The sequence below is a fragment of the Mustela putorius genome, unplaced genomic scaffold, assembly GCF_011764305.1.
Source record: "Mustela putorius furo isolate JIRA1106 unplaced genomic scaffold, ASM1176430v1.1 tig00003944_pilon_pilon_pilon, whole genome shotgun sequence".
Classification (NCBI taxonomy): domain Eukaryota; kingdom Metazoa; phylum Chordata; class Mammalia; order Carnivora; family Mustelidae; genus Mustela; species Mustela putorius.
Genome location: NW_025422088.1, coordinates 5865424 through 5892193, shown reverse-complemented (window position 1 = coordinate 5892193; position 26770 = coordinate 5865424). Strand labels below are relative to the sequence as shown.

Genomic DNA, 26770 nt, shown 5'->3' with positions numbered 1-26770 from the left:
GAAACACAAGAATAACATTTATAACATTAAAAAATAGAAAAAAAAATTTTAAAGGGAGGGGCAAGGGAAAGGGAGGTTGAACTCTCTCAATGTGGACAAAGTAGGGTGTTTCAATTGTTGCTGGGTGTATTTTGTTCTATTTGTTAGAGGACACTATTTCCCAAAGTTAAAGGGAAAATAAAACTTGTATATATATATATAAATATATATAGGGGGAGGAGTCAAGATGGCGGAGAAGTAGCAGGCTGAGACTACTTCAGCTAGCAGGAGATCAGCTAGATAGCTTATCTAAAGATTGCAAACACCTGAAAATCCATCAGCAGATCGAGGAGAAGAAGAACAGCAATTCTGGAAACAGAAAAACAACCACTTTCTGAAAGGTAGGACTGGCAGAGAAGTGAATCCAAAGCAACGGGAAGATAGACCCCAGGGGGAGAGGCCGGCTCCTGGCAAGCGGCGGAGCAACGGAGCAAAAAATCAGGACTTTTAAAAGTCTGTTCCGCTGAAGGACATCGCTCCAGAGGCTAAACCAGGGCGAAGCCCACACGGGGTCAGTGTGGCCTCAGGTCCTGCAGGGTCACAGAAGGATCGGGGGTATCTGAGTGTCGCAGAGCTTGCGGGTATTGGAAAGGGAAAACCAGCTACAGAGACAGAGCTGACAGTAAGCTCACAGCTCGGGGTTACCAGAACCAGCAGCAGGCTCGGTGAGCTCGGAGCACAGCTGGAGGTCAGGCAAATGGGAGTAACTGGGCGCTGTTCTCTGAGGGCGCACTGAGGAATGGGGCCCTGGGCTCTCAGCTCCTCCAGGCCGAGACCAGGAGGCCGCCATTTGTATTTCCGTCCTCCGGAACTCTACGGAAAGCGCTCAGGGAACAAAAGCTCCTGAAAGCAAACCCCAGGGGATTACTCAGCCCGGCCCCTGGTAAGGGCGGTGCAATTCCGCCTGGGGCAAAGACACTTGAGAATCACTACACCAGGCCACTCCCCCAGAAGATCAACAAGAAATCCAGCCAAGACCAAGTTCACCTACCAAGGAGTGCAGTTTCAATACCAAGGAGAGCAGCAGTGGAGAATAAAGCAAAGCACGGAACTCATGGCTTTCTCCCTGTGATTTTTTTAGTCTTGCAGTTAATTTAATTTTTTTCTTTTTCATTTTTTTCCTCTTCTTCTGCTAAATTTTTTTTAACTTTTACCCTTTTTTTTAACGTTTTTAACTAGCTTATCTAATATATATATATATTTCATTTTTATTCTTTTTATACTTTTCTTTATTCGTTTTCTTTTTTTTTTTAATTATTTTTTCTTTCTTTTTGAATCTCTTTTTATCCCCTTTCTCCCCCCTCACGATTTGGGATCTCTTCTGATTTGGTTAAAGCATATTCCCTGGGGTTATTGCCACCCTTTTAGTATTTTACTTGCTCCTTCATATGCTCCTATCTAGACAAAATGACAAGGTGGAAAAATTCACCATAAAAAAAAAGAACAAGAGGCAGTACCGAAGGCTAGGGACCTAATCAATACAGACATTGGTAATATGTCAGATCTAGAGTTCAGAATGACAATTCTCAAGGTTCTAGCCGGGCTCGAAAAAGACATGGAAGATATTAGAGAAACCCTCTTGGGAGATATAAAAGCCCTTTCTGGAGAAATAAAAGAACTAAAATCTAACCAAGTTGAAATAAAAAAAGCTATTAGTGCGGTGCAATCAAAAATGGAGGTTCTCACTGCTAGGATAAATGAGGCAGAAGAAAGAATTAGCGATATAGAAGACCAAATGACAGAGAATAAAGAAGCTGAGCAAAAGAGGGACAAACAGCTACTGGACCACAAGGGGAGAATTCGAGAGATAAGGGACACCATAAGATGAAACAACAATAGAATAATTGGGATTCCAGAAGAAGAAGAAAGAGAGAGGGGAGCAGAAGGTAGACTGGAGAGAATTATGGGGAGAATTCCCCAATATGGCAAAGGGAACGAGCATCAAAATTCAGGAGGTTCAGAGAATGCCCTTCAAAATCAATAAGAATAGGCCCACACCCCATCACCTAATAGTAAAATTTACAAATCTTAGGACAAAGAGAAAATCCTGAAAGCAGCCCAGGAAAAGAAGTCTGTAACATACAATGGTAAAAATATTAGATTGGCAGCTGACTTATCCACAGAGATCTGGCAGGCCAGAAAGAGCTGGCATGATATATTCAGAGCATTAAACGAGAAAAACATGCAGCCAAGAATACTATATCCAGCTAGGCTATCATTGAAAATAGAAGGAGAGATTAAAAGCTTCCAGGGCAAACAAAAACTGAAAGAATTTGCAAACACCAAACCAGCTCTACAGGAAATATTGAAAGGGGTCCTCTAAGCAAAGAGAGGGCCTACAAGTGGTAGATCAGTAAGGAACAGAGACAATATACAGTAAGTCACCTACAGGCAATACAGTGGCACTAAATTCGTATCTCTCAATAGTTACCCTGAATGTTAATGGGCTAAATGCCACAATCAAAAGACACAGAGTGGGGAGCCTGGGTGGCTCAGTGGGTTAAAGCCTCTGCCTTCAGCTCAGGTCATGATCCCAGGGTCCTGGGATTGAGCCCTACCTCGGGCTCTCTGCTCAGCAGGGAACCTGCTTCCTCTCTCTCTTTACCTGCCTCTCTGCCTACGTGTGATCTCTGTCTGTCAAAAAAAAAAAAAAAAGACACAGGGTATCAGAATGGATAAAAAAACAAAACCCATCTATATGTTGCCTCCAAGAAACACATTTTAAGCCCAACGACACTTCCAGATTTAAAGTGAGGGGGTGGAAAAGAATTTACCATGCTAATGGACATCAGAAGAAAGCAGGAGTAGCAATCCTTATATCAGATCAATTAGATTTTAAGCCAAAGACTATAATAAAAGATGAGGAAGGACACTATATCATACTCAAAGTGTCTGTCCAACAAGAAGATCTAACAATTTTAAATATCTATGCCCCAATGTGGGAGCAGCCAACTATATAAACCAATTAATAACAAAATCAAAGAAACACATCAACAATAATACAATAAGAGTAGGGGACTTTAACACTCCCCTCACTGAAATGGACAGATTACCCAAGCAAAAGCTCAACAAGGAAATAGAGGCCTTAAACGACACACTGGACCAGATGGACATCACAGATATATTCAGAACATTTCATCCCAAAGCAACAGAATACACATTATTCTCTAATGCATATGGAACATTCTCCAGAATAGATCACATCCTCGGCCCTAAATCAGGACTCAACCGGTATCAAAAGATTGGGATCATTCCCTGCATATTTTCAGACCACAATGCTCTGAAGCGAGTACTCAACCATAAGAGGAAGTTTGGAAAGAACCCAAATACATGGAGACTAAACAGCATCCTTCTAAAGAATGAATGGGTCAACCGGGAAATTAAAGAATTGAAAAAAATCATGGAAACAAATGATAATGAAAATACAACGGTTCAAAATCTGTGGGACACAACAAAGGCAGTCCCGAGAGGAAAATACATAGCAGTACAAGCCTTTCACAAGAAACAGGAAAGGTCTCAGGTACACAACCTAACCCTACACCTAAAGGAGCTGGAGAAAGAACAAGAAAGAAACCCTAAGCCCAGCAGGAGAAGAAAAACCATAAAGATCAGAGCAGAAATCAATGAAATAGAAACCAGAAAAACAATAGAGCAAATCAACAAAACTAGGAGCTGGTTCTTTGAAAGAATTAATAAAATTGATAAACCCCGGGCCAGACTTATCAAAAAGAAAAGAGAAAGCACCCAAATAAATAAAATCATGAATGAAAGAGGAAAGATCACAACTAACACCAAAGAAATACAAACTCTTAAAAGAACATACTATGAGCAACTCTACGCCAAGAAATTTGACAATCTGGAAGAAATGGATGCATTCCTAGAAACATATAAACTACCACAACTGAACCAGGAAGAAATAGAAAGCCTGAACAGACCCATAACCAGTAAGGAGATTGAAACAGTCATTAAAAATCTCCAAACAAACAAAAGCCCAGGGCCAGAAGGCTTCCTGGGGGAATTCTACCAAACATTTAAAGAAGAACTAATTCCTATTCTCCTGAAACTGTTCCAAAAAATAGAAATGGAAGAAAACTTCCAAACTCATTTTTTTTAAAGATTTTATTTATTTATCAGAGAGAGAGGGAGAGAGAGTGAGCACAGGCAGACAGAATGGCAGGCAGAGGCAGAGGGAGAAGCAGGCTCCCTGCTGAGCAAGGAGCCGGATGCATGACTCAATCCCAGGACGCTGGGATCATGACCTGAGCCGAAGGCAGAGGCTTTAACCAACTGAGCCACGTGGTCGCCCCCCAAACTCATTTTATGAGGCCAGCATCACCTTGATCCCCAAACCAGACAAGGATCCCATAAAAAAAGAGAGCTATAGACCAATATCCTTGATGAACACAGATGAGAAAATTCTCACCAAAATACTATCCAATAGGATTCAACAGTACATTAAAAGGATTATTCACCATGATCAAGTGGGATTTATTCCAGGGCTGCAAGGTTGGTTCAACATCCACAAATCAGTCACTGTGATCCAACACATCAATAAAAGAAAGAACAAGAACCATATGATACTCTCAATAGATGCTGAAGAAGCATTTGACAAAGTACAGCATCACTTCCTGATCAAAACTCTTCAAAGTGTAGGGATAGAGGGCACATACCTCAATATAATCAAAGCCATCTATGAAAAACCCACCACAAATATCATTCTCAATGGAGAAAAACTAAAAGCTTTTCCGCTGAGGTCAGGAACACGGCAGGGATGTCCATTATCACCACTACTATTCAACATAGTACTAGAAGTATTAGCCTCAGCAATCAGACAACAAAAGGAAATTAAAGGCATCCAAGTCGGCAAAGAAGTCAAAATATCACTCTTAGCAGATGATATGATACTATATGTGGAAAACCCAAAAGACTCCACTCCAAAACTGCTAGAACTTGTACAGGAATTCAGTAAAGTGTCAGGATATAAAATCAATGCACAGAAATCAGTTGCATTTCTCTACACCAACAGCAAGACAGAAGAAAGAGAAATTAAGGAGTCCATCCCATTTACAATTGCACCCCACACCATAAGATACCTAGGAATAAACCTAACCAAAGAGGCACAGAATCTATACTCAGAAAACTATAAAGTACTCATGAAAGAAATTGAGGAAGACACAAAGAAATGGAAAAATGTTCCATGCTCCTGGATTGGAAGAATAAATATTGTGAAAATTTCTATGCTACCTAAAGCAATCTACACATTTAATGCAATTCCTTTCAAAGTACCATCCATCTTTTTCAAAGAAATGGAACAAATAATTCTAAAATTTATATGGAACCAAAAAAGACCTCGAATAGCCAAAGGAATATTGAAAAATAAAGCCAAAGTTGGTGGCATCACAATTCCGGACTTCAAGCTCTATTACAAAGCTGTCATCATCAAGACAGCATGGTACTGCACAAAAACAGACACATAGATCAATGGAACAGAATAGAGAGCCCAGAAATAGACCCTCAACTCTATGGTCAACTAATCTTCGACAAAGCAATAAAGAATGTCCAATGGAAAAAAGACAGCCTCTTCAATAAGTGGTGTTGGGAAAATTGGACAGCCACATGCAGAAAAATGAAATTGGACCATTTCCTTACATCACACACAAAAATAGACTCAAAAAGGATGAAGGACCTCAATGTGCAAAAGGAATCCATCAAAATCCTTGAGGAGAACATAGGCAGCAACCTTTTCGACCTCGGCCACAGCAACATCTTCCTAGGAACATCGCCAAAGGCAAGGGAAGCAAGGGCAAAAATGAACTATTGGGATTTCATCAAGATCAAAAGCTTTTGCACAGCAAGGAAACAGTTAACAAAACCAAAAGACAACTGACAGAATGGGAGAAGATATTTGCAAATGACATGTCAGATAAAGGACTAGTGTCCAAAATCTATAAAGAACTTAGCAAACTCAACAGCCAACGAACAAATAATCCAATCAAGAAATGGGCAGAGGACATGAACAGACATTTCTGCAAAGAAGACATGCAGATGGCCAACAGACACATGAAAAAGTGCTCCATATCACTCGGCATCAGGGAAATACAAATCAAAACCACAATGAGATATCACCTCACACCAGTCAGAATGGCTAAAATCAACAAGTCAGGAAATGACAGATTCTGGCGAGGATGCAGAGAAAGGGGAACCCTCCTACACTGTTGGTGGGAATGCAAGCTGGTGCAGCCACTCTGGAAAACAGCATGGAGGTTCCTCAAAATGTTGAAAATAGAACTGCCCTATGAGCCAGCAATTGCACTACTGGGTATTTACCCTAAAGATACAAATGTAGTGATCCAAAGGGGCACGTGCACCTGAATGTTTATAGCAGCAATGTCCACAATAGCCAAACTATGGAAAGAACCTAGATGTCCATCAACAGATGAATGGATCAAGAAGATGTGGTATATATACACAATGGAATACTATGCAGCCATCAAAAGAAATGAAATCTTGCCATTTGCGACAACATGGATGGAACTAGAGTGTATCATGCTTAGCGAAATAAGTCAAGCAGAGAAAGACAACTATCATATGATCTCCCTGATATGAGGAAGTGGTGATGCAACGTGGGGTTAGTGGGTAGGAGAAGATTCAATGAAACAAGATGGGATTGGGAGGGAGACAAACCATAAATGACTCTTAATCTCACAAAACAAACTGAGGGTTGCTGGGGGGAGGGGTGTTGAGAGAAGGGAGTTGAGGTTATGGACATTGGGGAGGGTATGTGCTTTGGTGAGTGCTGTGAAGTGTGGCGATTCACAGACCTGTACCCCTGGGGATAAAAATATATGTTTATAAAAAATAAAAATTTTTTTAAAAAAGATCAGTATATAAATATATATAAAATATATATAAAGGTAATATTGAATGGGGGGAAAGTACTAAATTGAAACATATCAATAAAAAGAATATGGGTGTAAAAAAGTACAAGTTAAAAAGCTATTATGAAATATAGCTTGATATATTAAAGAGCTAGTTGAAATTAGAAAAAGGTAAAAAGAAAAAGCATAGAAACATAAGAGGAAGTAAAAAGAAAAAGAGAGTTGTATCTGAAAAATAAGCAAGCCATGAGGCAACGCCTGGAACTCAGTATACTATTTTCCCCTGTGTTTCCCTGTGTTTCCCCTGTGTTGGCATTTTAGTCTTATGGGGACCATTGATTTGTTGTCCTTTTGTTCTTGCAGCCTGTCTTCTGGGGAAGGGTCTGCTGCAGCTCTTTCTCAGGCAACCCTGCTTGTGCAGAGTTTCTCATATCCTGGTTGTGGGCTGGACTCTGTGGAAACCAGTTTTTTTAGTTTTGTTCTCTGGTAGCTTTTTGCACCCCTTTAGTGGTTCAGAGCAGAAATGGCTGCACCCAAACTTCTGTCTCAGTGCAGAGAAATCACAGTCTTTTCACTAAATCCTCCAGAACACAGAGTCTCTGTTTCTGTATGTGCCACTGAAAACACCTGCTGTGTGTACCCACTGTGATTCTTTCAGGGGCCTGGGTGTGTCCCTGCCCTTTGTGCTTCTAAAACCATGAACAGCCACAGGTTTGAGAGGGCTCATGCACATACATACACACACAAATGCATTGTTAATTCCTGGGTCTTGCCTGAGCACTGCTCTAAAACCTTTTCCTGCTGCTACCACTCTTGTGACTTTTTGCCCAGTTCCTGGCTCAGGACAATGTTACACTCAATGTTATATCGCTTTCCAGGATTCAGCTTATGGATGTTCCCACCCCCTTCTATTTATCCCCTGTATCTTCCTGCAGACTCATGATTCTGCCCTTTCTACCTCATAACAGGTAGTATTTTTCTGCTTATAGGGATCCAGATATATCTTCTTACATCTCAGACTGATTTTGTGGGTGTTCAGAATTGTTCGGTAGATAGCCAACTAAATTCAGGGAACTGGTTGAAATAGGGTCCTCTACTTCTCCACCATCTTGCCTCCTCCTCCCATAAAACAGACTCTTTAGTATAGAGAACAAATGAGGGTTGCAGGAGGGGAGGTTAGTGGGGGAGATGGGTTAAATGGGTTATGGGTTTTAAGGAGCAGACTTGTGATGAGCACTGGTGTATGAATTGATGAATCACTAAATTCTACACTTTACGCATATTATGTGGAGTGAAATAAGTCAATCAGAGAAAGGCAATTATATATTTTAAATCATATGTGGAATACAAGAAACTACCAGGGAAGGGAGGAAAAATTGAATGGGAGGTCATCAAAGAGGGAGACAAACCGTGATAGATTCTTAACTATAAGAAAGAAAGTGAGGGTTGCTGGAGGGGAGGTGAGTAGGGGCTGGGTGATGGGCATTAAGGAGGGAATGTGATATGATGAACACTGGGTGTTATATGCAATTAATGAATTATTGAATTCTACATCTGAAACTAATGACATACTATATGTTGGCTTCTTGACTTTTTAAAAAAATGAAAAAAAAGGAAATATGTGCTATCAGACTCTCCCACCCACCAACTCTCCTATGTCTTATTTCAGCCATATTATCATCATCCTAGACAATATTTCTTCTTCATTAAAGATTTGATTCCTGACTTATAGTCTTTATCCATCATTTATCTTGTCATCATTATTGATGATTCTAATATTCCTAAAAATAATCCAAGCAATATCCAGGTTATAGCTCCTTTACCTCTTCACTTCCAGTGTACTTGTCTTCCAACTCACTGAAGGTACTCCTCCCATAGGCATTCTTGAAAGTAATTATCATACCATCACCAAAATCTCTTTTCAAACAGGCTTCTTTCCAATCACTACTTTTTCCTGCTTATCTTATTCCAACAAGCCTTTGAACTCACTGGCACCTTCAACTCACTGATCTTACCACCTTTGTACTACTATCCATCATTTCATTCACATTTTCACTTTCTCCTTATTTAGTTGACATTCCATGATCAGTCATTTTTATCATTTTCTTGCATATATTCTCAACTCTTTTGCTCCTCTCCCCTTCGTCATACTCACCCAACATATTCCAACCTTTATCAGATCTAATTTTCTGTCTACTCAGCAATTTCACTTAAGTATATGAACATAGTTCAAGAAAAATAGTCAACCAGCTATAGGTCTCACATTAAATGTAAGACCCCTTAATGAAGTGGTCCTTCAGTTTATCCAGTGTTCTTTTATTCTATCCTATTAACATTGAACAACTTCTTTACCTTCCTCACACTTTTTCATGACCTTGTTTTTTCTTGATGTAAAAAAAAATATATGGGGCCCCTGGGTAGCTCAGTGCATTAAAGCCTCTGCCTTCTGTTCAGTCATGATCCCAGGGTCCTGGGATCGAGCCCCGCATCAAGCTTTCTGCTCACCAGGGAGCCTGCTTCCTCCTCTCTCTCTGCCTGTCTCTCTACCTACTTGTGATCTCTGTCTGTCAAACAAATAAATAAAATCTTTTTTTAAAAAAGAAAATAACCACATCTGTCTGTGCCTTATACCCTGCCTTCGTTTTTTAAAATAATGGATATGAGCTTAGCTTCTCCGTGTGTGTATTAGGTCCCATCCCCTTAAGCCTGCTCAAAAACTTTCAAATGTGATTACTTTTCTATCTCCTGGATCATCACATTCCCCTTCTTTACTCTCTAATTCATATCAACATACCAACTGTTGCAATAATCTTCCTTAATATCCATTAACTCCACATCACCCCACTATCTACCACTCTTTTTTGGCAAAATTCTTTGAAAGGGGTATTTACATGATTTTTGCATTTGTCCTGTTGTTGTTCTCTTAAAGGCTTTTGCTTCCACCTTCCCACTAAAGCAGTTCTTGCTAAGGTAATCATTATCTCCACGTTGGTAGAACCAATGAAGTGTGCTCAGTCTTATTCTTTCCTAACTTCTTTGAAGAAACTTGACACAGAAGCAACAACTTGAAATACTTTTTTCATTAATTTTCAAGACATCAAATTTCCCTGGCTTTCTTCTTACCCTATTCATGGCTCCTCCTTATTAGACTCTATGGTTCTTACAATCTTTAAATGTTGGAATGCTTCAGGCTTTGATCTTCATATCTTTGCTTTTGTTGAACATCAACGTTACATTTTCATCCTGTTATGGATTTAATGTTTGCATCTCCAAAATTCATATATTGAAGCCCTTAATCCCAATGTGATGTTATTTGGAGATGGGGGACTTGGGGGTAACTGGGATTAGATGAGGTCCTGAGAATGAAGCCATGATCTGATGTTAGCACTCTTAAAAGAAGAGACAACAGAGAGCTAGCACTTTCTGTCTCTCCACGCATGTTCAAAGAGGAGGTCTTGTGAGCACATAGTAAGATAGCAGTCACTTGCAACCCAAGAGAAGAGGCAACAAATTTCTGTCAGAAATAGATTTCTATTGTTTAAGCCACCTAGTCTGTGGTATTTTGTTATGGCAGCCCAAGCAGACTAAGACACCTCCCTATGCATCTCATCAAGTTTCATGATTTTCCTTTAGGTAATGAAAAAACTTTTAATATGCTGAACATCAAAGTTACATTTCCAGCAACACACTTGTATCTCCACTTGAATATGCCCCATAGACAAATTAACTCAATTTCTCTCCCTACCCTAAAACTTACTTTCTCCTTGCTCCTTAGTATCTCAATTAATGACACTTCCTCTGCCCCTTGAAGGATAAAAATATTAGTATTATCATTGATGTTCTACTTTCTCTCCACATTTCACCTGTAATTTTTAGAAAATCCTACTGCCTCTGATGTAGGAAAGACATTAGGGTTCAAAGCTGATGGCCAAGAAAGAATTCTTGAGAGGTCTTTGGTGCAAAAAGTTAGCTTTATTAAAGCATGGGTACAGGACCTGTGGGCAGATAGATCTGCATTGGAGTCATGAGGAGTGGCCCATTGTATACTTTCAAGTTGGGTGGGGTTTAGGGATAGCATGAGTCTCTAGGGAATTTTGGAATGAAGATTACCAGGACCTTCAGGGAGCTACCTATTGTTGGGAAAAGATCATTTATTGCCATCTAATAAAATCTTAGTCATGAGACCCTTCAGATGTATATCAGTGGGCCACATGCTTGGGAGATGATTACCAACATGACCTTGAGAGATTTAAAGATAAAGGAAGTTTTCCAAGCAATTTTTATATGTTAAAGTAGACTTACTGGTTCCTAGGGTGAGGGAGGATTTGGCTAGGATTGCCTTTTGCCCTTAGCAAGGTATTAACATCAAGGCAGTTGAGTTCCTAGAGGAATATCACTCTGCTTGTTTCAAGGACTTGTCAAAGGACTGTAGGTAGTAAGGAAATTTAATTTTTTTCTACATAGTTTTCCCACATCACCTCCATCTTTAAAATATACTCTAAAGAAAAATCTTGCTACCCTTTGTTCTAAGCCATAATCATAACTTGCCTGGATTATTGCAATTACCCCAAACTGAATTCCTTGAAAACAAAACAGAAGCAAAAACAATCAAACAAAAAAGCCCACTCTTGTCTCTATGTTTTTTCTCTATATAGCAGTCAGAAAAACTATTTAAAAACATAAGTCATAGAATGTCAAATGACTACCAAAGATCCCCCAATAGATTTTATCATGCATAAAATGAAACACATAGGGCACCTGGGTGGTTCAGTGGGTTAAGCCTCTGCCTTTGGCTCAGGTCATGGTCTCAGGGTCCTGGGATTGAGCCCCGCATCAGGCTCTCTGCTCAGCAGGGAGCCTGCTTCCCTTCCTCTCTCTCTGCCTGCCTCTCTGCTTACTTGTGATCTCTCTGTCAAATAAATAAACAAAATATTTTTTAAAAAATGAAACACATAGTCCTTACTATGCTCTACAATGCCTTACATAGCCCGGTTCCCTGCCTCCTCTCTGCTCTCCCTTACCCTTCTTCACCTCATGCTGGGACCTTCAGACCCTTTGCATTCATTACTCTTCCTTGGACAAGAATGATCTTGCCTCAGGGTTTCTGTATCCTTTGTTCTCTCTGTCTGGAGCTTTTCTCCCAGATATATAAGCAAATTTCTCCTCATTTAATTAAAATCTCTGTTTAAATGTTACTTACAGGGTGATGGGTATTAAAGAGGGTACCTGTGGTGATGAGCACTGGGTGTTATATGCAAATAATTAATCATTGAACACCACATCAAAAACTAATGATGTATTAAATGTTGGCTAATTGAACATAATAAAAAATAGATATCTAAAAATAAATATTTAAAATAAATATTTAGAAATGAATATTTGGAAGATAAATAAATAAATAAATAAATAAAACTTTAGTAAATAATACTCTAAAAAGACTTCCCTGATAACTCTTTCTAAAATAGCAGACCTTAGCATAATCTGTGCTCTTACCCAGCTTTATTTTTCTTTATAGCATTTATCACAACCTGACATGTGATATATCTATTTGTTTATTTGCTTATAGTATTTCTTCCTCACTATAATATAAGTTCCCCATGGCCAGAGGCTTTTTCTGACACTTTTACTGATGTATCTTCTGTGTATAGAGTAGTGTTTGGCACTTCAGAGGTGTTCAGTAAGTATCTGTTGATCAAATAAGTGCATTGAGTTGTAAAAAGAAAGAAGAGAGACTATTATAATTTATAACTTTTTCCAGAGAAAGAGCATTTTCTTTGAGTAATTTAAGGAATACTAATGTTGCCAGAGTAATTTTCAGATCTTTAATTATTCAGTATTGGGAATATGAGGAAAGAAGGCAACACAATGCAAAAGTTAGGCTTCTTATTTGTTCATTCAGCAAATAGGTATTGAGTACCTACTCTGTGCTAGGCACTGTCCTAGGTATTGAAAATAAACAGTAAACAAAACATACAAAAACCCATTTACTCATGGGTGTAATATTTAGTAGGAGAATGAGGAAACAAACAAGATCAATTAGTAAGTTACATAATATGTTAAAGTATGATAGCTCAGGGGGTAAAAGAGGAAAGAAACATTACAGGTTAAACACCAAGAATTTAATAGATTCATTGTAAAGAAATTAAAGGAGAATTAATACATGAAAAATACTTTAAAAATATGACTTAACTATGGTATTTAGAAATGAATATTTGGAAGACAAAATAAAAAGTTCAAGAAAATAATTGCTATAAAGTTCAAGGTAGTTGTTAATTATGAAAGGAGTGACAGAATTGTAATAGGAAGGGGCACATGGAAGAGACTTCTGAGGTAAGTGACAGGGTTCTGTTTCTTAACTTGGAAGACTTTTACAGGGATATTCACTTTATAATGACTCATTCAGCTATACTTTTTTTTTTGCATGGTTTTCTGTATCTGTGTTTTATTTTACAATAAAAGATTAACCAAAAAAAAAAAAAAAGGCAATGGAAAGCAAAGAACCACTCCCAGTAAGGTCAATTATCAACAAATACTCTTGCAGTTAATTATCAACTCTAAACAAAATATAAATACAAATACTTGAAGGAAATTGAATCAGGAACTGTAGGGAGTCAACACTTGGCAGAAGAAAACAAAAGTCAATTTCCCTTTTGTTAGTGTCGCCTTTAGCTATGTGCAGTAGTTAACATTCTGATAGAAAACTAAAGTCTTACTGCCTTAAGAAACAGAAAAGAAGGCTTGAGTTTACAGTAACACATTCACTGGAACGTGAGAAAGGAGATCAAAGAAAGAAGAAAGCCAAAAAATGAAAATCCAAAATTCTGGGTGTAAAACAGAAAGAAATATAAATCTTCAGGAAGGAATAAATGATCATTGTAAATGGTAATTATGTATATAAATATAAAAGACTGCTTCCTCCTTAATTTCTTTAGAATTAAGACAACTATTTAGACAAAAACTATAAAATTGTATTTTAGGTCATTTGTAGATGTAATGTGTAAGATAACTATAGCATGAGGGGGTAGTAAATGTACCTTTATATTTACAAGGTTTCCACATTTTATGTGAAATAGTACAAAATTAATTCAAAACAGACAGGTAAAAACTAGAGATGTGAACTGAAATCCCCAGAAAAGCCTAAAAAAATGTGAACAAAAACAAAAACAAAGTATAGCTAAAAAGCCAGTAGGCAGCTCTTTTCCTTTCTGGCTGCTGGAAGCTCAGCCACCATTATGAATGACACAGCAACTATTTGGACCGGGAAGTTCATGACCAACCAACTACTTGAGCAGAAACAAATGGTCATAACTGGTCTTCACTCCAGAAAGGCGACAGAAATCCTATAAAAACTAGCCAAAATGTATAAGACCACACCAGCCATCATCTTTGTATTTGGGTTCAGAATTCATTTTAGTGGAGGCAAGACAACAAGCTTTTGCATGATCTATGATTCCTAGGATTATGCAAAGAAAAATAAACCTAAACATAGATTTGGAAGACATGGCTTTATGAGAAGGAAAAGACCTCAAGAAAACAGTGAAAGGAACACAAGAACAGAAGGAAGAAAGTCAGGAGGCTGCAAAAGCCAATGAAGATTCTGGCAAAAAGAAATGAAGTGCCTAGCAGTGATCTAGAGATTGGACAATAGAAGGAGTAAAGACTCTGCAGTGACTCTATCTGTAGTGATTGAGCAGATTCTTCATGAGAGGACTAATAAACTAAGATCTTTAATAAAATAAAATAAAGTAAAAAGCCAGCAGGCAAATTAATTGGAATTCTAAAATATATTCAATTAATTCAAAACAAAATGGGAAAGAGGGAGATGAATAAAAAACACAGGAGTCATGGGGCACCTGGATGGCTCAATGGGTTAAAGCCTCTGCCTCAGGTCGTGATCTCAGGGTCTTGGGATCGAGCCCCACATCGGGCTCTCTGCACCACGGGGAGCCTGCTTCCTACCCTCCCTCTCTCTGCCTGCCTCTCTGCCTACTTGTGATGTCTCTCTCTTTGTCAAATAAATTTTTAAAAATCTAAAAACAAAACAAAACAAAACAGCACAGGAGTCAAAGTGAAACAAATAGTAGAAAGGTAGACCTGAATTCAATCATATCGATAACTACATGAAGTGTTAACAAACCAAATACTCAGATTAAAAGGCAAAGGCTGTCAGAATGGATTAGAAAGAGAAATCCAACATGCTTTCTACATAAAGACATATAAAGATAGGTTGAACACAAATGGATGAAAAAGGTACACAAACAGTAAGAATGAAGAGGAAAATTATCCAGAGTAGGCCGAGACCTGCAAAACCCAGTAGATGGGAAGTAACTAATAATAAGCAAGAAATTACCAAAGCCCCACTGGCAGCCATTTAAGTTTTCTCCTTCAATAAACAGGCCTCCTGAATAAAACAGCTCCCCCTACCCCTGCCATCCCAGCTCCCCCAGTTTAAACCGACCTACCAGCAGTCAGCATAGCCCTTGGAACCTGGCCTCCTGCACTTCCCTATAAAAAGCTCTATAACCCTGCTGTCTGGGACCCAGAATTTTGAGTGCATGCTTGTCTGGGTCGGCTGGCATAAAATAAACCTGAGTTCTCCTGCTTCTCAGAGTGTCACCTGTTTTCTCACTATTCTGATTATTTTTCCTAACGAGAATATGACTGCAGTAGCTCTATTAATATCATATAGACTCAAGGGCAAGATATTATGAGGAATTAAAGAGAAACATTTCAAAATAATAAAAGGAAGAGAAAACAAAAATTAGGGGTACCTGGGTGGCTCAGTCAGTTAAGTGTCTGACTCTTGATTTTTGCTCAGATCATGATCTCAGGGTTGTGAGATACATCCCTAAGTTGGACTCTCTCCCTCTCTCTCTCCCTATCCCCCCACTTGAGCTCATTCTTGCTCTCTCTCTCTCTCACTCTAATGTAAATAAATAAATCTTTAAAAAATGAAGACATACAAAAACATGTAATGAGTTAACAGATATTTAGGAAACACTGCATCTAGGTAAGAAATTATGGTGACTTGGGCCAGGTGAAGAGCAGTGAAGTGGTGACAAGTGATCAAATTCTAGATATGTTTTAAAGACTGACTTGGGAAAGTCATTTAACAACTCAAAACATTGGTTATAAATCAGTAAAATGAGGATAAATTGTATCAACCTCATTGAGTCATTGTGCATATAAATGAGATTGTACTTATTTAGTTATAAATAAGATTAGTACACTTAGTTTTACTATTACAATCTGGGGAAATCATTCATTCAGAAAACACTTATTGAGTCTTCCTGTGTACCAGGCGCTAAGTTAGGTGCAGAGAAAACATATTTGAATATAATGAGCTTCATCAAGGAGCTCACAACAGCATATGGATGAAATGGAAAGCAAACTCTGCACTTCATTAAAGTACCAATTGGGAGCAGGTATGCCCAGCAGCAATAACAAACAATGAGACATAAAAGCGATGACATTCATTTGTAAAAATGTCTTTCAAGAGGACACACCTGTGGGGCGCCTGGGTGGGTCAGTGGGCTAAGGCCTCTGCCTTTGGCTCAGGTCATGATCCCAGGGTCCTGGGATTGAGCTCCACATTGGGCTCTTCGCTCAGTGGGGAGCCTGCTTCCTCCTCTCTCTCTGCCTGCTTCTCTGCCTACTTGTGATCTCTGTCAAATAAATAAATAAATAAGAGGACACACCTGTAATTCTATGCTTTTTACCACTCCTACAACTGTATCTTTGAGCCCCTATGCAGAGTCAGATCACCTAACAATAGCTTCATGTCAAGAGAATATTGTGGAAAAGAATAAGTGATACCTGCTTCAAATTGTCAGGGTTCATCTTGTAAGTACCTGTTTTACCCAGAGTGATTCCATCTTGAATTAAACAGTCATTTTGTTGTTTATGCAGTAAAACTTATATTGACCTTGCCCCCCACCCCAAGGGACTTACTTAAAAGCAAGCCTAGGAAACCAGTCCCAGGTAACAAAGCCCAAATACAAGGGGGGGGGTGGTCAGGACAGGTGGAGATATCCAATCAGAGGGGGTGCATACTGTCTCCTTAGCTACCAAGGAGTATGGGCCCCGCATTTTGGGCACCAATTCTGACCAAGGTGATAGGCTAGTTCAAATATCTACTAGGGTAAATTGTAATTCAATTGGCCACCCATGTGTGACCTAGCATGACTGTGCAACTTTCTCTGTGTGTTACAATCTCATTGGCCACTTGTGTGTGGCCAGGCCCAACCACATGTCCCGTGCCCTTTAAAATTTATTCAGTAAAGCAGGGGAGGGGAAGATGGCACTCTCTGTAAGAGGCCAGCCGGTTTGATTCTCCATGCTTGGCATGAAATAAAGCTTTGCTTGTATCCGTCTCACTCCTTTTGATGAAGTTCTAGAACCTAGGTGAGGTTCAGTGAGCTGAGGTCCAGAGCCGATGACCAAGAAAGAACTCTTGAGACATCTTTGGTGCAAAATGGTGGTTTATTAAAGCATGGGGACATGACCCGTGGGCAGAAAGAGCTGCTGCCCTGGGTTGTGAGAGATGGCAGGTTAAGTACCTTGCAGTTGGGGGAAGGTGAGGGGAAGGGAGGTTTCAACACAGCTTTTATATGCTAAAGAGGGCCTACAAGTTGCCTGGTACCCGAGGCCTTGCAGCTTGATCAATGCTGTCTTTTGGCCAGCCATTAACATCAAGATAGTTGGGAGATTCTTGGTGGGATGCCACAATCCTGCTATCAAGTCTTTCTTAGTGAGATTTAGGTTCAGAAGAGATTTAACTATATTGGCTTTTGTTTTCTAAATGTTGTTTTCCAAGCTATTGTATATTTGGATTGCAGAACAATTTGTAAGATGAATACTTCTTTTTTTTTATGTGCATTATTAAAAGTGTTCTGGGTGAAGTGAAAAAAAAAAAAAGATTTAGGTTCATTTCCTTCTACCTCAGCCTCCTTCAGTTTTGTTTATGGAGGGGAGGGTGATATTACTGCTTGAGGAACTGAGTTATTTGCCTCTGGAAATTGTGCTATTGATAAGGTATCTTCTTTGTTTGTAGATCTTTAGGACATTTGTAAACCAAGGGAGACTCCTGTCTTGCAGGATTGTGATCTCTGCAAGTTAACTATTTGTTTCTCATTTGTGGCAGTCAGGGATGCCTGAGGAATGTCACACACATTACCGAAGGGAGGGGGTGCAAGGTGCCAGATTTTGCTTTGTCCTCAGCCAGCCTCCTGCTCCCTCATCACTTCAATCATGGACCCATTATTGGGGGACCTTTCTGAAATGCCAATAGAGTATTACCCCCACCTTAAAAGACCACCAGAGACGTGAGTCAAAGCCAATCATCAAGGGTCGTTTATTGCAGGTTCGAACCTGGACCTCTGCGCCGCTTGTTGCCGATAACGCCGAGAGGTCCGGAGCTGGGTCGGTGCAGGATTTTTATAGACAGATACAAACAAGTTTCGGGTGGGGCTGAGCTGATTGATTGACAGTTTGAACAGGCATACTTGGCGTCAGTGGATTGGGTCAGGGGACCTGCTTGCGAAAGCAGACAAAGCAATCTTACAGATGCAGAACTGGCCGGTTAGCCCACGCATGCGAAAAAAGCACTATCAGGATATTGAAGGCCTGGTTACTATCAAGTAAAGACAATTGGGAGTCTCCTGGTGGAATGTTACATTCCTGCTATCAAGCATCCTTGTTAATGAGATTTAGGTTTAGAAGAAATTTAACTTTATTTACTTTTCCTTCTACCTCCGCCTCCTTCGGTTTTTTATGGAGGGGAGGGTGACATTAGGGCTTGAGGAACTGAGTTCTGTGTCCCTGGAAATTGGGCTATTGATAAGGTAACTTCTTTGTTTGTAAATCTCAAGGACATTTGCAAACCAAGGGAGACTCCTGTCTTGCAGGATTGTGATCTCAGCAAGTTAACCATTTATCATTTTATGGCAGGCAGGGGTGCCTGAGGAATGCCACACATATGGAGGGGAGCCAGTGAAGGGGGGGGTGCAAGGCGCCAGCCTTTGCTTTGTCCTCAGCCAGCCTCCTGCTCCTTCACTTTCAATCTTTAGATTCTTCTATCCTAACTGAATCCAGAATATCTGGCTTCTATTGTTTTTTGCTAAAGGAAAAAACTGACCTGGATTCTGTAAAATTAAAGTCGGAGAATAAGAACTCTAAAAGCTGGAGACTCGAGAGAAGGAATTTACAGTAAATATTTGAGTAGCACATTATCCATATCATACCACACTCTGGTCAAGAAATATTTTGACAATGGGAAAGGGGCTTTTTCAAATTAAAAATTTTAAATTTTTAAGAGATTGATCCCAGAGGGTCTATACCAATTGGAAGGGGAATAGGAAAATTGTATAAAATGATCCTATGAAACTAAGTGGGTCAGAATAATTGTTTCCATATACACTGGATTAACACCCACATCTTTATTACATCTCCCATGAGCAAGTGTTGGGCACAGCAGGTTCAAAGAAGAATGAGTACCATTAGAGGCTTCCTCCAGGAAACCTGTTGTTATCAGTCTGGGAGGAAACTCACTGACTCAAGGATCATGCTACCAGCTCTGACTCAGGCTAGTTTCCTGGTCCTCAGACAGAGATAAATGCTGAAGGCAAAAGCCTAAAGAAGGAAACCCCCTAGCTTTTTGGCTGGATGACTTCTGTATGCCTTTCAGGCCCACACTCAACATCCCACATCCCTGTTCTGTGACCACAGAGGCTGACTCTATGGGCTATCTTACTTGGCTCCCCTGCTTTTTAGTCTTCTAATAAGCATTCATTGAGTAATGCTGCATAATCAACAACTTCACATTATTACACTGAATATATCTGTCTCTTGTTACACAAGGGTTAATCTAAAAATTTACCCCTATATTTTTGTCTAAGGCTTTTACAGTTTTAATCCTTACATATAGGTCTTTAATCCATTTTGCTGTACTTCTGTATATGGTGCAAGGCAGGGTCTAACTTCAGTTTACCTCAAAAAGATAAAGATATCCCTTTGTCACAACATAATCTGAGTAAAAGACTATTCCTTTCCTCTACTGAACGGCATTGGTACTCTTGTCAAAAATCATTTGATTATAAATGTAGGCATTACTTTTGGGTTCTATTCTACTCCATTGTTCTATATGTATAATTTTATGCTAATGCCACACTCTTCTATTTTAGGCTTGTAAAATTTTGAAATCAGGAAGCATGAGCCCTCCAATTTTGTTCTTTTTCATGATTATTTTGGCTACTCTGAGTCCTTTGCAGTTCTATATAAATTTTAAAATCAGTTTGTTGATTTCTACCAAGGAGAATTCTGATAAGGATTGTATTGACTCTGTAGATAAATTTGGAAAGTATTGCCATCTTTACAATATTAAGCCCTTCAATTCATGAACATGGAACATCTTTCTACTCATCTAGGTCTTTAATTCCTTTCAACAATCTTTTATAGTTTTCAGTGTACAATTTTTACACCATCTTAGTCAAATTTATTCCAAATTATTTTATCCTTCTGACATTAATGTAAATGGAATTGTTTTCTTGATTTTATTATTTATTTTATTTACCACTATTGTATAGAAACACAACTGATTTTTTTGGCTGATATTGTAACCTGCAACTTTGCTATAATAATTTATTACCTCTAATTGTTGTGGGATTTTTTTTATGGATTCTTTGGGATTATCTACATTTAAAAGCAAGTATCTGCAAATAGACATATACATGCTCATCTTTCACCAAACTTGATGACATATTTAACCATTATTTTTTTAAATATTTTCCTGGGGCACCTGGGTGGCTCAGTGGGTTAAGCCTCTGCCTTCAGCTCAGGTCATGGTTTCAGGGTCCTGGAATCAAGCCCCACATTGGGCTCTCTGCTCAGCAGGGAGCCTGCTTTCCCCTCTCTCTCTGCCTGCCTCTCTGCCTCTTGTGGTCTCTCTCTCTCTCTGTGTCAAATAAATAAATAAAATCTTTAAAAGAAATTAAGTCTCACCCTGGAATATCAGAAATAACAGAAAATATTTATTTAAAGTCCTATAAAATAAGAGTATGGAGAAGATAAAATATATTAAATACAAAATAAGAGGGACTTTGGGGAAATACATATGTGTTTGTTTTTCTAAATCTCTCTTCCACACAGAAAGAAAGGAAGAAGAAAGAACGAAAGAAAGAAAGGAAGAAAGAAAGAAAGAAAGAAAGACCAAGAAATAAAATTGTATTCCACTTGTATAGTCATATAAAATAGTTTCTTCAGGATGGGTGTAAAGCTCAGCTTATCCACAGAGAAATACCAACCTATAAAGTATTTCAAAATAAGGATGCAAGGCACCTGGGTGGCTCAGTGGGTTAAGTCTCTGTCTTCAGCTCAGGTCAATATTTCAGGGTCCTGGGATGGAGGCCCCTATCAGGCTCTCTGATCAGCAGCCTGATATGCTCTCTGCTAAGCAGAGAGCCTGCTTCTCCCTCTCTCTCTCTCTGCCTGTCTCTCTCCATACTTGTGATTTCTCTCTGTCAAATAAATAAGCCTTTATAAATAAATAAATATTTTCTCTGTCCCATTTTCTCTCTTCTTTCCCTCTGAGACTTCTATTATGCATATGTTCGTATGCTTGATAGTGTCTCACAGGTCTCTTAGACTCTGCTCATTTTCTTCTGTTTTTTTTTTTTTTTTCCCCTCTTCTTGGTCCTCAAACCAAACAATCTAAATTGATCATGTTCCTTTTCATTGCTCAAATCTACTACAAAACTCCTCTAGTGAATTTTTCATTTCATTTATACTTTTCAACTCCAGAATTTCTAGTTGGTACCTTTTCATAGTTTCTTTCTCTGTATTGATATTCTCTCTTTAGCATAACACCATTATCCTGGTTTCCTTTTGCTCTTTGTTTTGGTTTACTATTATTATTATTAATATTATGTTAGTCATCATACAGTACATCTTTAGTTTCTGATGTAGTGTTCCAACATTCATTATTTACATATAACACCCAGTGCTCCATGCGATATATGTCCTCCTTAATACCCATCACCAGGTGAACATATCCCCCCATTCCTCTCCTCTCTAAAACCCTCCATTTATTTCTCAGAGTCCACAGTCTCTCATGATTTGTTTCCCTCTCTGATTTTCCCTCTTCATTTTTCCATTGCTTCTCCTAATGTCCTTCATGCTATTCCTGTGTAACACAAGTAAGTGAAACCATATGATAATTGACTCTCTCTGCTTGACTTATTTCATTCAATATAATCTCCTCTAGTCACATTCACGTCGATACAAAAGTTGGGTATTAATCCTTTCTGATGGCTGAGTAATATTCCATTGTATATATGGACCCACATCTTCTTTATCCATTTGTCTGTTGAAGGGTATCTCAGCTCTTTCCACAGTTTGGCTACTATGGACATTGTTGCTATGAACATTGGGGTGCAAATGGCCCTTCTGTTCTTTACATCTGTACCTTTGAGGTAAATACCCAGTAGCGCAATTGCCAGCTAATAGATAACTCTATTTTTAATTTATTGAAAAACCTCTGAGAAAGAGTCCTCAAAATGACTGCATAAACTTGAATTCCCACCAAGAGTGTAAGAGGATTCCCTTTTCTCCACATTCTCCCCAACACTTGCTGTTTCTTGCCTTCTTAATTTTGGCCATTCTAACTGGTGTAAGGGGGTATCTTAATGTGTGTGTGTTTTTAATAGACAACTTATTTTTATTTTATTTTTTCCTCATTATCATTTTTATTTTTTTAACTTTATTTTATTTTTTCAGTGCTCCAAGATTTATTGTTTATGCATCACACCCAGTGCTCCATGCAATACGTGCCCTCCTTAACACCCAACACCAGGCTCACCCAACACCCCTCCCCTCCAAAACCCTTAGTTTGTTTCTCAGAGTACACAGTCTATCATGGTTTGTCTCCCCTTCTGATTTCTCATATCTCCCTTCCCCCTCCTTTTCTCAGTGTCCTCCGTGTTATTCCTTATGCCCCCAAAGCGAAACTGTATGATAATTGACTCTCTCTGCTTGACTTATTTCACTCAACATAATCTCCTCCAGTTCCATCATGTTGATACAGAAGTTGGGTATTCATCCTTTCTGATGGGGGCATAATATTCCATTGTATATATGGGCCACATCTTCTTTATCCATTTGTCTGTCTGAAGGGCATCTTGGCTCTTTCCAGTTTGGTGACTGTGGTAATTGCTTCTATGAACATTGGGGTACAGATGGCCCTTCTTTTCACTACCTCTGTAACTTTGGGGTAAATACCCAGTAGTGCAATTGCAGGGTCATAGGGTAGCTCTATTTTTAATTTCATAAGGAATCTCCACACTGTTTTCCAAAGTGGCTGCACCAACTTTCATTCTCATTATCAGTGGAAAAGAGTTCCCCTTTCTCTACATCCTCTCCAACACATGTTGTTTACTGTTTTGCTAATTTTGGCCATTCTAAGTGGTGTAAGGTGGTATCTCAATGAGGTTTTGATTTGAATTTCCCTGATGGCTAATGATGATGAACATTTTTTCATCTCTCTGTTAATTATTTGTATGTCTTCATTGGAGAAGTGTCTGTTCATGTCTTCTGCCCATTTTTTGACATAATTATCTGGTTTTTGGGGTGTTGAGTTTGAGAAGTTCTTTATAGATTCTGTACTGTCTGTACTGTCATTTGCGAATATCTTCTCCCATTCCTTGGGTTGCTTCTTTGTTTTGTTGACTGTATCCTTTGCTGCGCAGAAGCTTTTTGTCTTGATGAAGTCCCAAAAATTCATTTTCACTTTTGTTTCCTTTGCTTTTGGAGATGTGTCTTGAAAGAAGTTGCTGTGGGCAATGTCAAAGAGGTTACTGCCCATGTTATCCTCTAGGGTTTTGATAGATTCCTGCTTCATGTTGGGGTCTTTTATCCATTTTGTGTTTATCTTTGTGTATACTATGGTCAAGTATCATTCTTCTACAGGTAGCTGCCCCTATTTTCCCAACACCATTTATTGAAGAGACTGTCTTTTTTCCATTGTATATGTTTTCCTGCTTTCTCAAAGATTATTTGACCATAGAGTTGAGGGTCCATAGCTGGACTCTCTACTCCATTCCATTGTTCTGTCTGCTTTTGTGCCAGTAACATGCTGTCTTGGTGATCACAGCTTTGTAATAAAACTTGAAATTAGGCAAACCGATGCCCCAAACTTTATTTTTCTTTTTCAACATTTCCTTAGTAATTTCAACATTTCCAGTTTCATACATATTTTAGGAATGTTTGTTAGAGCACTTTGAAGAATGCCACTGGTATTTCGAAAAGAATGAAAGTATAGATTGCTCAGAGAAGCATAGACAGTTTAACAATATTCATTCTTCTGATCCATGAGCATGGAATGTTTCCTATCTTTTTGTGCCTTTTCAATTTTTTCGTGAGTTTTTTGTAGTTTCTCAAGTATAGACCCTTTACCTCTTTGGTTAGGTTTTTTCCGAGCTATCTTGTGATTTTTTGGTGCTATTGTAAATGGAATCAATTCTCTAATTTCCCTTTCTACAGTTTCAATGTTAGTGTATAAGAAAGCAACTGATTTTTGTGCTTTGATTTTCTATCCTTCCACATTACTGATTTGCTCTATGAATTCTAGTAATTTGGGGGTGGAGTCTTTTGGGTTTTCCACGTAAAGTATTATGTCATCTTTTAAGAGAGAGACTTCTTTGACTTCTTCTTTGCCAATTTGAATACATTCTATTTCTTTTTGTTTTCTGATTGCTGTTGCTAGGACGTCTAATACAATGTTGAATAATAGTGGTGAGAGTGGACATCCTTGTCATGTTCTTCAAGGAAAAAGCTCTCAGCTTTTCTCCATTGAGAATATTTGCTGTGGGTTTTTCATAGATGTATTTTATGAAGTTGAGGAATGTTCCCTCTATCCCTGTTCTCTGAAGAGTTTTAATCAGGAAAGGATGCTGCATTTTATCAAATGCTTTTTATGCATCAATTGACAGGACCATGTGGCTCTTTTCTCTTACTTATGTGTTCTATCACATTGATTGATTTGTGAATGTTGAACTACCCTGAGATCCCAGTGATAAATCCCATCTGATTGTGGTATATAATCCTTTTAATGTACTGTTGTATCCTATTAACTAGGATCCTGTTGAGAATCCCATATTCATCTGGGATATTGCTCTGAAATTCTCCTTTTTGGTGGGGTCTTTGCCTGGTTTGTGGATCAAGGTAATGCTGGCCTCATAGAAAGAGTCTGGAAGTTTTCCTTCTGTTTCTACTTTTTAAACAGCTTCAGGAGAATAAGTATTTCTTCTTCGAATATTTTGTAGCATTCCCCAGGGAATCCATCAGGTCCTGGGCTCTTGTTTTTTGGGAGGTTTTTGATCACTGCTTCAATCTCGTTACTAGTTATTGGTCTATTCAGTTTGTCAATTTCTTCCTGTTTCAGTTTTGGAAGTTTATAGGTTTCCAGGAATGCATCCATTTCTTCTAGGTTGCTTAACTTAGGATATAGTTGCTGATAATAATTTCTGATGATTGTTTCTATTTCCTTGGTGTTAATCATGATCTCTCCCCTTTTATTCACAATTTTATTAATTTGAATCCTCTCTCTTTTCTCTTAGATTATTTTGGCCTGTGGTTTATCAATATTATTAATTCTTCAAAGAATCAGCTTCTAGTTTTGTTGATGTGTTCTACTGTATTTCTGGTTTCTAACTCACTGATCTCTGCTGTAATCTTACTTATTTCCCTTCTGGTGCATGGGTTAGGTTTAAATTTTATTGATTCTCCAGATCTTTAAGGAGTGGTTCAAATCCTTGATTTGAATGTCTGTTTCCTTTCCTAGGTTAGGAAAGTTTTCATCCACTATTTCTGCAAATAAATTTTCTGTCCCTTTCTCTTGTCTCCTGAGAATCCAGAAACATGCTCTCCACTGAGCAATGAGCCTAATGCGGGACTCAATCCCAAGATGCCGGGATCACGATCCAAGTCAAAAGCAGACAATTAACCAACTGAGCCACTGAGGCATCCCACCATTGTTTTTCTGCATAAATTCCATTGCTTGATCTTCTAGTTTTTTTATCTACTTCTGTTTCATCGAGTGTGCTGTCGAGCCCCACTAGTATATTTTTAAGTTCAGTTATTGAATTCTTAAACTCTGTGACTACTTTTTGGTATTTTCTTAAGTTTCTACATCTTTATTGAAGTTCTCATTGTGTTCTTCATTTACTCTTCCAAGTTCAGTGAGCATATTTATGATCATTACTTTGAATTTCTTATCAGGTACATTACTTATCTCCATATTATTTAGGTCTATTATTTAGGTCCTATTTCTTTTGTTTGGAACATATTTGTGTTTTCTCATTTTGCTTGACTCTCTTTTTATTTCTGTGTATTATGTGAAAGAGCTATGTCTCTCAGTCTTGAAGGCTTGTATAGATGATGACCTCATTCAACCTTACCCTACCTCTTGGTTCTCTCTTAAACCCTTGTGTTTGTCTAAATAGCTGATTTATTCTTGATAGTCCCACATCGCTGAGAGTGTTCTATGACCTGTCAGTGATTCAAAGGGAAGAATCTCATTTAGCACCTAGTTTTGGGCTGACCAGAAACCACACTCTCAGGCAGCAGTTTTTAAAGTATGTAAATATATAGGTCTGGAGTCTCAATCATAATCCCTGCTAAGCTCCAGACCAGGAGATATGAAAGTGTCCCCTGGGTAATAGTTGCAATAATTGGGGCTCTAGGAGAGTGTATAAGCTCCTTTCTGGGAAGTCTCATCAACCTCTAGCAAGGCCAAGGGAGAGTGCAATGATGATGTATCCCTGCTTATATCCCTGGAAGCTCTCCTGACCATTTAGATGTGT

The 26770-nt window shown here is 38.7% G+C and overlaps 1 pseudogene; it reads right to left on the bottom strand.

Moving 5' to 3' along the window:
• The window catches only part of LOC101682801, a 53625-nt pseudogene that overhangs the window by 26257 nt on the left and 598 nt on the right, over positions 1-26770 (bottom strand).